Source organism: Prionailurus bengalensis, chromosome E4, assembly GCF_016509475.1.
Source record: "Prionailurus bengalensis isolate Pbe53 chromosome E4, Fcat_Pben_1.1_paternal_pri, whole genome shotgun sequence".
NCBI classification, from domain to species: domain Eukaryota; kingdom Metazoa; phylum Chordata; class Mammalia; order Carnivora; family Felidae; genus Prionailurus; species Prionailurus bengalensis.
Window position 1 is genome coordinate 37,579,323 of NC_057360.1, and position 13,678 is coordinate 37,593,000.

Sequence of the window (13,678 nt, forward strand, 5' to 3'; positions counted from 1 at the left end):
AAGTCCTCATATCCACTTTTCCTCTTATATGTTACCAGGGAAATGGCACATACAGAAATAAAGCATCATTACTCTGAGGTTTTCATAAAGAAAAAAAAAGCTATAAGCATAACTGTATCTTCTAATTTCATTACTACAAGTTGGAGCTATAAGCCCTTCCAAGTTTTGTGTCTAACTCTTGGCATTATAGATTCATGGCTATATGTTCAGTGATAATCCAATTCATACTAGAAAGGAACTCAGCCCATATCTATTCTTAGTGTAGAACTCAAGGTCTGTAAAAGGCAAACTTGTTATTTTATCTTCCATAGATCCAGAGATTTTTTTAAATCTCAAGTCTGAAAAATGTAATAAAAAGTAAGTATTGGTATATTTAAATTTTAATGCCTCTACATCATCTAGTATAAGGTCTTTAGGTCAGTGATCTTAAAGAGCTTTTGAAAAAGTTCATGAGTGCCATTAAGAAGGAAGGGCAAATCATCCCAGTTTTTTCACGAACTCACAGGAGAGGCCACACACACTCATAATACATTTATCATTGTATACAAAAGCTAAATAAAATGGCATTTAATGTATTGAAATCATTCATGTGGCTTTTTGTTAAAGCTAAACCAAGCTAAGACTTAGTGGTTTAATGACTTCCACAGTTTTCAGAAGACCAATGGATCAATACCATCAACATATTTTTTTTCCTATGGACTAAAACAGGATTCCTTGCTTCCTGAATATTTCTTTTTGAGGAAGTGCTTCTTAGACTTCCATGCAGGTTATTTTTTTCCTCTTCTATTGATGTATTTCCACCAAAACCCCTCAAATACCAAAGACATATCAAGTTAATAACTTCTATACCATCTCATTGCTGTTAGTTAAAAAAATAATTGATGATTCACATTTTAGATACATGATTATCAGTCCATTTAGATGATGATTCCCCTCTGAAAATGTATTGCTATATTTAACTATAATACACAGAATTAATTTTCATGTCCAATCAAAGGCAAACATATTTTTTATTAATTTACATGGCTTACATCGCAAGTTTTCAGCTATGGCACGAAGTATGAGCTCACATTCAATATCCATTCAAATTCATGTATTTTTCATATGACATTTAATATTTCAGGGGCACCTGTGTGGTTCAGTTGGTTAAACGTCCCACTTTGCCTCAAGTCATGATCTCACACTTTGTGAGTTTGAGCCCCACATCAGGCTCTGTGCTGACAGCTCAGAGCCTGGAGCCTGCTTTGGATTCTGTGTCTTCCTCTCTCTCTGCCCCTCCCCAGCTGGTTCTCTCTCTCTCTCTCTCTCTCTCTCTCTCTCTCTCTCAAAAATGAAGAAACATTACCAAATTTTTTTAAATTAATATTTCAAGCAATGAATGTACCATTGAGATTCCTACATTTTTATATCCTGCAGAAACATTTCATTATAGACTGCTTCTTCACTTAGTACATAAGAGTTCTCTACAGACAATGTCTATTAAAAATAATACAAAACCAACATAACTCATTTTCCATCGAGATAAGAGAAGAAATAAGAAATGTCTAGACATGTGGTTCTCAACCAAGGGCAATGCCTAGTAATATTGTGGTGAGAGAGGGATGCTACTAGCATCTGGTGAGTAGAGGCCAAGGATGCTGGTTAAAAATGGTACAATGTACAATCCCCCATGCCAAAGAATTATCTGGTTCAAAACATCAGTAGTGCCTCTGTTGAGGAACCCCGGCCTAGAAAGAAATTAAGTCCTATTTAGACAATATAATTTCATCATAGCTATTATCATTTTCATGATACCCACTTGAGAAATCAAAGCCTTCCACCATAGCCATATAACTATGGGACATGAATTAAATTTCCTTTTCTTATATTTAAAATGTCCACATCCGCACTAGCCCTTAAGATCTGAAGAGAGCTTTTCTTCTCAGTGGAGAAACCATGGCTAATTATTACAGACCAGCACTGAATCCCCTCTTACAAGCTAATATTTTGGCACTGGTGTTGTGAGTTATATGGCACATTGCCTTGTGTGAATGTTCAATTTTGTTAACCAATTCCTGCCCTAAAAATGTTATTTACTTAAAATGGGACTTCAACTTGAAAAAACGAGCAGTCACTTCACAATCTATATAAATACTGCTTCTAACAAGATTTTCGTTTACATTTCTTCTCTTTCTACATTTCCTTTATGACTGAGCCCTATAAATCAAGTGTTTTATGGAGCTGATAAATACTAAAGCACAGCTCAGTTTCTAAATGAAATCCATTTTTGATTCATAAACATCTTTCACTGTGTAGTTCAGCAACCCCTACAATAGTTCTGAAGAAGTTCCCTCCAGCATATGTGATAGCTTTTTCCTTTGTTAGCCAAAGGATGTTTCTTGGCTTCTTTTGCTAAAGATGACATTCAAAATTTAGTATAATTGTGCAACATAAAAATTAACAATGGAAAAATGTCGTGCATATGTAATTTATCTGGCAATATAAATAGCAGATTGGGAATATTGTGTTTTCGTGCATTCTGATTTGAATTTTCATTGAGTTAGATCCGTTGCCACTATCTACGCAAGGGGGGCATGACACACAGCTGAATTTCCTTGTCCCTGAAGATTCTAGAAGAGGTAGTTTTATGTCAAGCCTAATGATCTCTGCAGTGTTTGATCATAGATATCATTATTAAGAATACACATACCACATACCTACAAACTCTGATGTCAGCCGTGGGTTTCTTCATACACCATTAAGACAAGACATATCAAACCCAATTCTTACAGATGAGTTTATGAAAGAGCTGGGAAAATTAATCATGTTCATCCTCATTTGTTCTGATTTCCCCCACTTTTTTGGCTAAGAGAATGCAATATTTCCGTAAGTCTGCATTCACTATACTATAGTGCTCCATATTTTATATATCATTACTTAAAGTATGACAATCATAGAGACAATACAGATCGCGATGCTGTTTAACTAAATCTGAAGTCCCTAAAACACAAGTTAAAATTAAACCTGAAAGCTACCACAAAATTTTTGTGTAACTTTTTTTTAAAATTTGATGTCACTTAGATCTGTCCTCGGTGTTCTGGGACTGAAACATACATAAGTAGCAAGTAGCATTTAATTATGGAAACTGAAAACAACCTAAGTATTACCACTTCAGCAAAATGTTCATTTTTAACTGCAGACATAGGCATCTTTTAATTATTTGCATCAAAACATACTTAGAACTAAAAAGTTAAACAGTACAATTTCTTAGATATATCTAGACTTGCATTTTTAACCTTAAGGCAGTGTGGCAGGCTTTTTAAAGCTCAGACAGTCTACTTGTTTACTTTACAAAAATACTCATTTCCAGTAACATCACCACACATATTTCTATGTGATATTTCTTTCTTTCTTTCTTTCTTTCTTTCTTTCTTTCTTTCTTTCTTTCTTCTTTCTTTCTTTCTTTCTTTCTTTCTTTCTTTCTTTTCTTTCTTTCTGTCTTTCTGTCTTTTTTTATGCCTTGATATCCTAAAGAACTAGAAAGTCAGCTTAGGGGTATAATTAAAAATTTAAAAGCTTTGTTTTATAAATGTTTTTTGTATGCATGATACCTTAGGGTTTTTTTAAACATTAAGTAGTTATGTCTTCAAGAATATACTATTTTTTCTACAGGATACCACCAACTGCCTCTAATAATAAGGTCTAACTGTCTACAGTGGATTTCCTCCTCACCCCCACTTCTGCCAATTCTTATAGGAATACTTATAAGTGAAAAAATAAGAATTTGTCTTATTTTTTTAAGAACACAATGTTAGTAATGGAAAAAGAACTTCTGAATTTCCAACCCAACTTATGAAATAACTTACCTTCTTTTCTTCTGGGCAATCCTTTTTTTTTTTTCTGGTTAAAATTACAAAACTGTGAGTAATATATAATCAGCACATAAAAACATCAAAAGGGGATTATATTTGTATACAAAAATAATGTTCATTTATATAGATAATTTGAGCTGGCTTACATATTATACATACATAGAAGTCAGATAATATATTAACAATGAAAGTAAGTTTTATTATATGAATAATATCCCCAGGCAATTTCAATGTATGTTATCGACTACTGAATGATAGTTTTATTTTACTGCATATGTATTTTAATGGTTATATCTCATCTCAAAGATTTGTAACCAGTTTCTGGGAAAATATTTTCTTTGTCTAAATATATGCAAAACTAAAATTAAACCAATGACATTTATAGACAAACAGAATGACTTAGAACAGATTATTTTCTGGGCTTCATTTTCTTCATTTCAATATGAGAGCTGTATTACAAAATTTCTATGCTTTCTACCAACTCTCTGATTCTGTTAATTCCAATAAAAATAAGGATAAAGCCAAATTATGGAATGAAACTCTCAAGATCATAGTCAGTATTATGTAAGCTAGAAAGACCTCTATATTTCTTATCATTTTATGGGCGATCCTGTCACTATCATAATTCATTCTTCAAATTACTGCATCTACAAATTTGATTGCCTGACACCCATATGTACCTACATGTTCTTCAAAACCACCCCAAGGAAGGGGCTTTTTCTGAAAATCTAAAGCCACATCATGTTCAAGAATGAACTAGTCTCTGGCCAAATGAAGGAACCCTTTGAGATGCAGTGTCTCCTTTTATAACATGTTCTTTGTTTTCTAGCAGCACAGAGAATGGGATTGGTAGTTAAAGGCCAAGCAACTAAGATTAAAATAGAAGGCTTAAAAACATATATAAATATATAAATAAAAAATATAAATGCATATAAATATAAATACATATAAATAATATAAATATGTATAAATACATATAAATATAAAATATAAATGCATATAAATATATATATATATACATATATATATATATGAGAAAGAAAGTAATAGATGGAATTGTCAAAGGTAGGCATGGAATCAAATGGGAAGTGGGAGACACTGGTGTGGGAAAGAGGAAAGAAGCCGGGACAACTGGAAAAGGGATCCAGCAAGGAATCCCCAACATTTACTGCATCTTTACCACTGAAGGCCTGATTTACTGTTACATTTTGAAGGGCATTCTTCCCAGACTCTATGCTTAAGTAGCCATATCTTTAAACTGCCTGACTCCAACAGCTGATGCGGTTACTACCACAAAAAATAGAAATTATGGCTTTCAACCCTTCATTTTATCCCTCTTACCTATAATCCTCTAGTTCCAGTCTGTCTGACCACTTGACAAAGTGTTTTGTATTTTTTTTTTGGTTGTTATTGGTGTGTGTGTGTGTGTGTGTGTGTGTGTTTAATTAGTGCAGCTTTGTGGGACCACTTATAATGTGCTTTACACACAGAGAATAGTAGACATCCCCGGAAACTGGATGAGGAAAGAAAAATCCTGCTGGGAGCAAAAATGGCCCAGAGGGCCTACAATAATGATTCTCATAATTAAGGTGGTCATGTGTCTTATTCACAGGCATCATGTATCTGGAGGTCTTTTTGAAAAACTGCTAAGATTCTTTACAGATTTTACATAGAGATTTTTTTTTTTCAAAGGCTGCCTGGTCTGTTTCCACATGTGTGTTGTTTAGTTAGGTCCTTCAAATGCTTCAGGGTTTACTTTTATATTTAAAAAGGGTAAAAATGAAGGCTATTATCGGACTACAGCATTGCCTTCAGTGGCATCAAGATGCTTATTATAACTGCCCTGATGAGACAGTCAAAGTGACGCATGGCTCCCAGTACTTTCTAATGTGTATTTAGGTGCCCTGTCAGATGGCTCGCCTGAGTGATGTGGCATATATTTGATGAAAGGACAGTAAACAAGATCAATTATAAAAGACATTTGCTAATGAGAGGAAGAAAAGGAAGAGAGAGAGAGAGACTGGGGGAAAAAAAAGAAAAAATTATCTGTAATGGAAAGAACAAAGCATTGCAACCAAACTAAAGAAATGAACTAAAAGAAATTTCATACCTTAATTATGTCCTAATTTTAGGGTACAGCTGTATCCTCTTTGGAGACAACGTATTTCTCCAACTTTTGTGGGACTCCACTGAAGATGGAGATCCAATTGCTTTCAGTTTCCTTTATGGTTTGTTGCTAATTTTGCCAAGATCCCTGTACAAAACAAAAAGAGATATTATGTGAAACTCAAGCCATGCTAAGCAAATTAGCTAAAATTGATTTTTATCCTCTTATGGGGATGTTTTCCAATCCAACAATCCACAGAGATCTACCAACTTTTCATATCCTAAGTTTTTTTTTTTCTTTTCTAAGGCTACTATTTTGGCCCTAGAAACATTGTCTGGGTTTCCCCATAAAATGCCAAGTAAAAACCAGAAACCCCTGAAAATATAAAACAAACACTTTTGGCTACCTTCAATATGCTGATTAATTATAAGGGTTCATTTTCCTTTGGATGTAATCTCCATGTTTCAAAAGGTTTTTATAATATTACCTACTATTAGTACAATTGATAGATAATCTAGATTTTATTCCCAGACATATTAAATATCTTTGCTTTGTTTTCATCATCTAATTTCTCTAAAGAGACTAATTTGTCTAAATAATATAATGCTATTTTATATCATTATTCTAGTCTATGATAGCAGTTGAATTTTCCGAAAGGAAAATATTGAATGTGATGAAGCAAAGTGGTGTTCTCCCTTTCAATTAGGTTAAATGAGGACAAGAACTTGTATTATTTTCCTTTTTACTACTGAATTAGGGAATCCTGTTATTTGGTTAAAAAATTATTCTGGGAAACACTGTTTAGAATTAATAAATTTGTTGACTTTTTCAGGTTAGACATACATATTCTGTCTTCAAGAATAGATTTCTGTTAAAAGATTATCAATAGTTTCCCCAATATCCTCCATATAACAACATGCTTCATTTTCATAATTTTCTTCTGGGTTCATCAGCACCTGAGGTCATGCGCTGGGGACTGAGGAAGCACAACTTAAGAGGTGTGGATGACACCGTCCTGGGCTGGGACCGCTAGGACGTGTATTGAACCACTTGGCACATCCTCCGCTGCTATTCCCAAGTCTTCTGAGGCGGTGGGCTTGGCAGGGAGGGGCGGGGCCTAAGATAACTAGTTCTTTCTGTTCAGAGTTTTGGACCTTATGCTGATTCATTTTGGCTCACTCAGCTACTCCGTGCATATCCACTTAGCAGAAAAATGACTACCGGGGGGAGAAAGTTAATGTAAATATGTGACATGTACTTCAAGAAATTTGAAATCACAGAGTATCAGATTCCAAGTTACAGACACATTCTGAAATGTGTACCAAGACATCAATTAACCGGTCTGTGGTGTGGTAATTACATAGTTTTTGCCTGATTTATTTCACTGAATTCACCGGGGGCTTCCTATCTCTATTAATGACATGAGGTTTCTCTTCATATTAAACCTTAAAAATTGAAATACAACAGTGGGTGCCTGGGTGGTTCAGTAGGTTAAGTGCCCTATTCTTTTTTTTTTTATTTTTTATTTTTAATGTTTACTTATCCTTGAGGGAGAGATAGAGTGCGAGTGGGGGCGGGGCAGAGAGAGAAGGAGACAGAATCTGAAGTAGGCTCCAGGCTCCCAGCTTCCAGCACAGACACGGGCTGGAACACACAAGCTGTGAGATCATGACCTGAGCCAAAGTCTGATGCCCAACTGAATGAGCCACCCAGGTGCCCCTAGGTGCCCTATTCTTGATTTCAGCTCAGGTCACGATCTCACAGTTGGTGGGTTCAAGCCCCACGTAGGGCTCCATACTCAATGTGGAGCTTGTTTTGAGATTCTCTTTCTCCCCCTCTCTCTTCCCCTCCCCCTGCTCATATGCACAAGCTCTCACTCTCTCGCTCTCGCTCTCTCACTCAAAAATAAACAGTAACAAATAAATAAAAACACAGTAAAAGTTTTGTACTCCCGTCCCACTGAGCACACTGCATGTTAGCACTTTGGAGCCAACACCGGCTTAGAAGATTAATCCCCAATTTCCTATGACTGACAAAATTCCTCATATTATACACAGGGAAACTGAGACTCAGAAACTCACTAAAAGTACAGAGGGTTGAATATGCATAATAAATTATGCTCCCAAACTCCCAAATATATATTCCACTCCTTTTTGATGGCAAATAGGTGAACGCTTTTAACTCTTAGATTATTTTTAATATCCTAATTGAAATATCAGTTTTATTAATGTTATAAATATCTTGCTCAAAATGCTGTCTAGTATTTTCATTTGATGGGAAAGGATAGCTATAATGCATCCTGATATGAATATTGTGGGAATAAAGAGTTTGTGCAAAGCATTTTAGTGGTCATAGGAATTACCTAATATCCTCCTTTCCCCCCAGCCGTCTCTTATGAGACTATGAAGTAATTAGTTTCCTCTCTCTCTCTCTCTCTCTCTCTCTCTGATATTCCTATTGATGAAAGGGATTTAAGAACTATAGGGGCTTCAAAGGGAGTGGCAGAGTACAAAATGTGTCCTCAATTTTTAAAAACTTTATTGTAATTTTTTTTAATTAAAATATTCCCAGCACACTTCTTTGGTCTATAACCCTTGACAGCTGGTATTAACTACATTTTAACCTGTTAATGGTCTAACACTTTCAACACATATTAAGTAAATTCCAACTATTCGGCAAATATTGAGCCTATCAATGAAGGACAGCATGCTATTGAATGGATTGGGTCAGGATTGCAAGCAGGCCCAATTTGAGAGAGAAGAAAACGTAAGCAGTGAGCTCTTGGACATCGGTCTTAGAAATATTTGGGGGCACCAGTCTCCTCAGACAAGGGCAAAAAAAAAGCTAAAATAAACCAATGGGATGACATCAAACTAAAACATTTTTTACACAGCTAAGGAAACCAACAACAAAACAAAAGAGCAACCTGCTGATTGGAAGAAGATATTTGCAAATCATACATCTGATAAGAGGTTAATATTCAAAATTATAAAGAATGTACACAGCTTAATATAAACCTCCCACAACCTGATTTTAAAAAGGGCAGAGGACCTAAACAGAACATTATTCCAAAGAAGACATACAGATATCCAGCAGACACACAAAAAGATGCTCAACATCACTAATTATCAGGGAAATGCAAATCAAAGCCACAATGAGACATCACCTCACACCTGTCAGAATGGCTATCATCAAGAAGACAAAAATTAACAAGTGTTGGTGAGGATGCGGAGAAAAGGAAACCTTCATACACTGTTGGTGAAAATGTAAATTGGTAGAGCCACGCTGGTCAACAGTACGGAGATTCGTCAAAAAATTAAAAAACATATATACCATATGATCCAGCAATTCCATTTCTGAGTAAGTATCTAAGAAAATAAAAGCACCAATTAAAATATATATACATGTACCTCTTTCTTCCTTGCAACATTATTTACAATAGCCAAAATATCGAAGCAACTTGTGTCCATCCATAAATGAACAGATAAAGAAGATGTGGTGTATATGTACAATAAAATATTACTCAGCCATAAAAAGAATGGAATCTTGCCGTTTGTGACAACATGGATGGACCTTCAGGGTGTTATGCAAAGTGAAATAAGTCAGGTAGAGAAAGACAAATACTGTATGATTTCACGTATGTGTGGTATCTAAAAAAACAAAACAAATAAAACAAAACAGAAATAGACTCACTGATGCAGGAAATAAGCTATTGGGTACCAGAGTGAGGAGGGTTTAGGAGGTTTGCAAAATAAGTGAAGGGGATTAAGAGACACAAATTTACAGTTACAAAATAAGTAAGTCATGGGTATATAATGTACAGCATCGGGAATATAGTCAATAACATTGTAATAACTTTCTATGGTGACAGTAACTAAACATAGCAAATGACTATGATGTACACCTGAACCTAACAGAATATTGCATATCAATTATACTTCAATACAAACTTTTAAAAAATAAACAAAAATGACCTCAGTCACTTTTCATATACTGAATTTGCTTTGCATGGTATATGAAGTTAAAGATTTACAAACACAAACCAAAGTTAAAAATCTAAAAGGCAGGTGGGAGAAATCCCTTCCTTGCATGAAAAGATTTTTTTTTCAATTTTTTTCATGTTTATTTATTTTTGAGAGACACAGAGAACAAACAGAGGAGGGGTAGAGAAAGAGGGAGACACAGAATCCAAAACAGGCTCCAGGCTCGGAGCTGTCAGCACAGAGCCCGGCGTGGAGCTTGAACCCACAAACCAGGAGATCATGACCTGAATTGAAGTCGGACACTTAACCGACTGAACCACCCAAGCAGCCCTGAAAAGATTATTATTTTTTTTTAATTTTAGATGTTTATTTTACTTTTGAAAGAGAGAGAGAGAGGAGAGAGAGAGAGAGAATGAGCGGGGAAGGAGCAGAGAGAGGGAGAGAGGGAGACACAGAATCTGAAACAGGCTCCATGCTCCTCACGGAGTGCAAGAACATGACCTGAGCAGAAGTTGGCGCTTAACCGACGGAGCCACCCAGGCGCCCCTGAAAAGATTATTTTAAATCAAACCTTTGACCTCTCTCTCTTTCTCTCCATTTCTCTCTCTCTTTCTCTTTTTTTCTCTCTCTCTCTTTCCCCTCTTTCTCTGTGTATTTATTTATAATATCACTTGAAGATACGTTATGGATGGATTCCCTGATTCATTTTGTTATTTCTTCCTTTTTCACATATTTCTCTTTTCATCCCTAAATGTTACCCTGGCCTGTATGAATCTAGGTAGGAAGAAAAACACAAAGCATGACCTTCCATAGCAAGTGATGATCTTCCTTTGTCTCCCAGGCTGAGCCCCTGCACCCACACACTGCCTGGCGTGTGGAGACCAACCAGACGGCCCTCACTGTTAGATGCCAGAAGGGACTGTGTAAGCCAAGGGCCCTGGGCTCACAAGCTAAAACTTGCATGCTTGGCAAGGCTCAGATGCCAAGGTTTGAATCTCTAATAAACCACTCGCTGCCTCTCCAGTAATGATACCCTGGGGCTGCTGGGAGGAGATTCTTTTTATAGGAAACATACTCATAAGGATTTAATATTATCTTTCTGAACCCTTTGATTCAATAGGTTTTTTTTTTAACTTTCCCCCTTTATTTTGTAGACCCAGTGATGTGAGCCAGTGTTAATTCTTTATGCAACAGTAGTATGTAATCAACATCTCTCTACTGAGCTCAAGATTCTTTTTTCTTTTTTAACCATGTGCTTAAAAAAATAAAATATCTTGCCACTGAATGTCTTTTTACAGACTGAAAAGACTTTTAGGTTAAACAACATTTGTTAGGCTTTGATGCAATCAAATGCAATTTCAATCTTCTTGAAATATTCAGCCCTGCCTCTCTAAAATTGCACATATGTGTCAGCTTTCAATTTTTTCTCACTAGTGTTTTACACATGAAATCTATTTTCACTGAGAAAATGGAATCTTTGTGTCTTTGTCTCTCCGTGTACTGCTTTCAGGCATGTTCTGGCAGGGGCTTTGACTATCGAGGCACTGGGGGAGGGGCCTGGCAGTCATTTGTCAGCTTTACTTGCATCTGTAATTTCTGGCCACTCAGCAGTATTAGAGGGTCTCACAAACGGGGTGAGGAGAGTGGGGGGAGAGCTTGTCATTGATGAAAGCCAAACTCCAAATAACTGCCCGATGTTAATGACTGAAGAGAGAAAGGAGAGTCTGAAAAACTTTTATTGTGCTTTAATGAAAAAGATTTTTTTGGGGAGATGGCTAATTTACAAAATTGCACATGGTAACATTTTCAGATCTCAGTTTAGAAAGCCCCTGTCCATATTATGTTACCGATTTCATTTCTTTTAGCTTGGCAATGGCTCATGAAACTATTTTAATTTTCCACCAGTGGCTTCTGGTTATTTCTGCCCTTATTTCCTCGTAACATAACTGACAGCCCAATTAAACATCTGCATTTTTTAATCTGGACTTTCCTCCCATAACTATTTTGCTTTTCTTCTAAAACTTCCAGATGTTTTGGCTCCTTTATGATTTTAATGCATGCAAGTATATTTGCTCCTATTTCAAAGACACAGAGCTAGATGGACTGACCATATGTTTCTACATAAAAAGCTTTGTAATACACCAATAATATGATCAGTATTTTTGTCTCTTTATGGATTCACTTACGTTAGAATATATCTTATTGTGTTTTAGCACTTGACTATGAGTTGATCATTGAAATATTTTTGTGGGTTGAGTTCAGAATTCACAGTGTGAAATGTTGATTAATTGTTGTGGCCAATGAAGAAAGTATCCAACTCTGTTATCTCAGTGTCTAGTCTTAGGAATAGAAGCTGCTGTGATTTGTTTATTATTTTTGTCCTTTTTTTTTTCTGGGAGAGAAAAGAAGTTGTAAGCTATGTGAGACAACAATGTATTTTAACTCAGTTTCCGGCTTTGTACAGACATTAAAGGAATCATCAATATCTTGCCTTGGAAGTGTCTGGACAAGAGTTAAAAGAGTCTCTAATATATTTCAAGAAAACCTGTTTCCCATAATTAATAACAGGAAGCGGGGTAAACAGACATTTGCTGACAAATGAAACTGAAAACAGTAACATATACACAGAAACGTGGGAAATGAAACAATGCATCATTGTACGGTTACACCACAGTGGCTCCATTACCACGGACTTATGCAATACTCACATAAAACTCCAGAGTAAATGATCATTAATTTTACATTTCAAGTCAATTTCTGACCATTCAAACACACGCTTGTAGAGTGTAATCCTTTCTCCCACTGGTTAGTATTTGAAGTGATCTCAGGTTATTTGTGTGCTTAACATTTAGGCAGAAAAGCCTTATTTCTGGAAAACAGAATTTCTAGACAATCAAATAAATATGAAGGAGGGAAATCTTTTTTTTTTTACCATTATTATGAGATTTTTAAAGCCTATTCTTACTGCAAACTCTGGAAATGAGAACACTTAATAGGATAATTTTGGTGTGTGTAAGATTGTTTTATTTGGAGTGGGAGGGGGTATATAATCATAAAGTCTCAGGCAAACTAAATGCAACAGTCATTAATTAGACAGGCGCAAAGGATCACTGGGAACTTGACCCACTTGTGCTAAAGCTTCAGACAAAGCTTCCCTGGGAAGTAATGTGTCTTTATCTTCCAATTGTATCATACAGTGGGGCTCTCTGATCTTAGTACTGACCTCGGAAGCAGCAAATTGATGTGATATGTGGTTTCCCTGCTTCTTAGAAACACTGAATTCGATTTGAATTTGTTCTTTTTTTTTTTTTTTTTTACATCAGTAGCCACTTAATTTGCAGTGAATTTTTAGGTATAAATGGCAATCCTTTTAGCGACACTGTCTTACTACATTTTAAAGGTAATTATCCATCCAAGAACTGCTAAGTGCAAAATGAAGCTTTATCAAATGTTTATTTCTGGTTTTAGAGGATGAATAGGGAAATAAAAAATTATGGCAAAAGTGAGGAAATGTTTTTGTTTTATGATGAACTATGTTGCAAATTAAAGGATGTATTTTGATGATTCTAGTGTAATAAGGAGAAATCTAAACTGTGTTACACAGCCAGAGCTATGTGTTTTCCTGGTGAGCTCCTAGTAAGTCACATCTGAACACTAGAGCAATGAGAATAGAATGTATTCTGGGTACTAGGGGCAGTGGTATTTGTCCATGTGTAATATACATACATGTAACTGAA

At 35.6% G+C, this 13,678-nt stretch overlaps 1 long non-coding RNA gene across 1 annotated transcript in view; it reads right to left on the bottom strand.

Moving 5' to 3' along the window:
• Window positions 1–3,857: 3,857 nt before the first annotated feature.
• The window catches only part of LOC122475594, a 40,299-nt gene continuing 30,478 nt past the window's right edge, over window positions 3,858–13,678 (bottom strand). The window contains exon 2 of the long non-coding RNA XR_006295251.1: window positions 3,858–6,105. This is a non-coding gene — a long non-coding RNA (uncharacterized LOC122475594). The remainder of the gene's footprint in view (window positions 6,106–13,678) is intronic.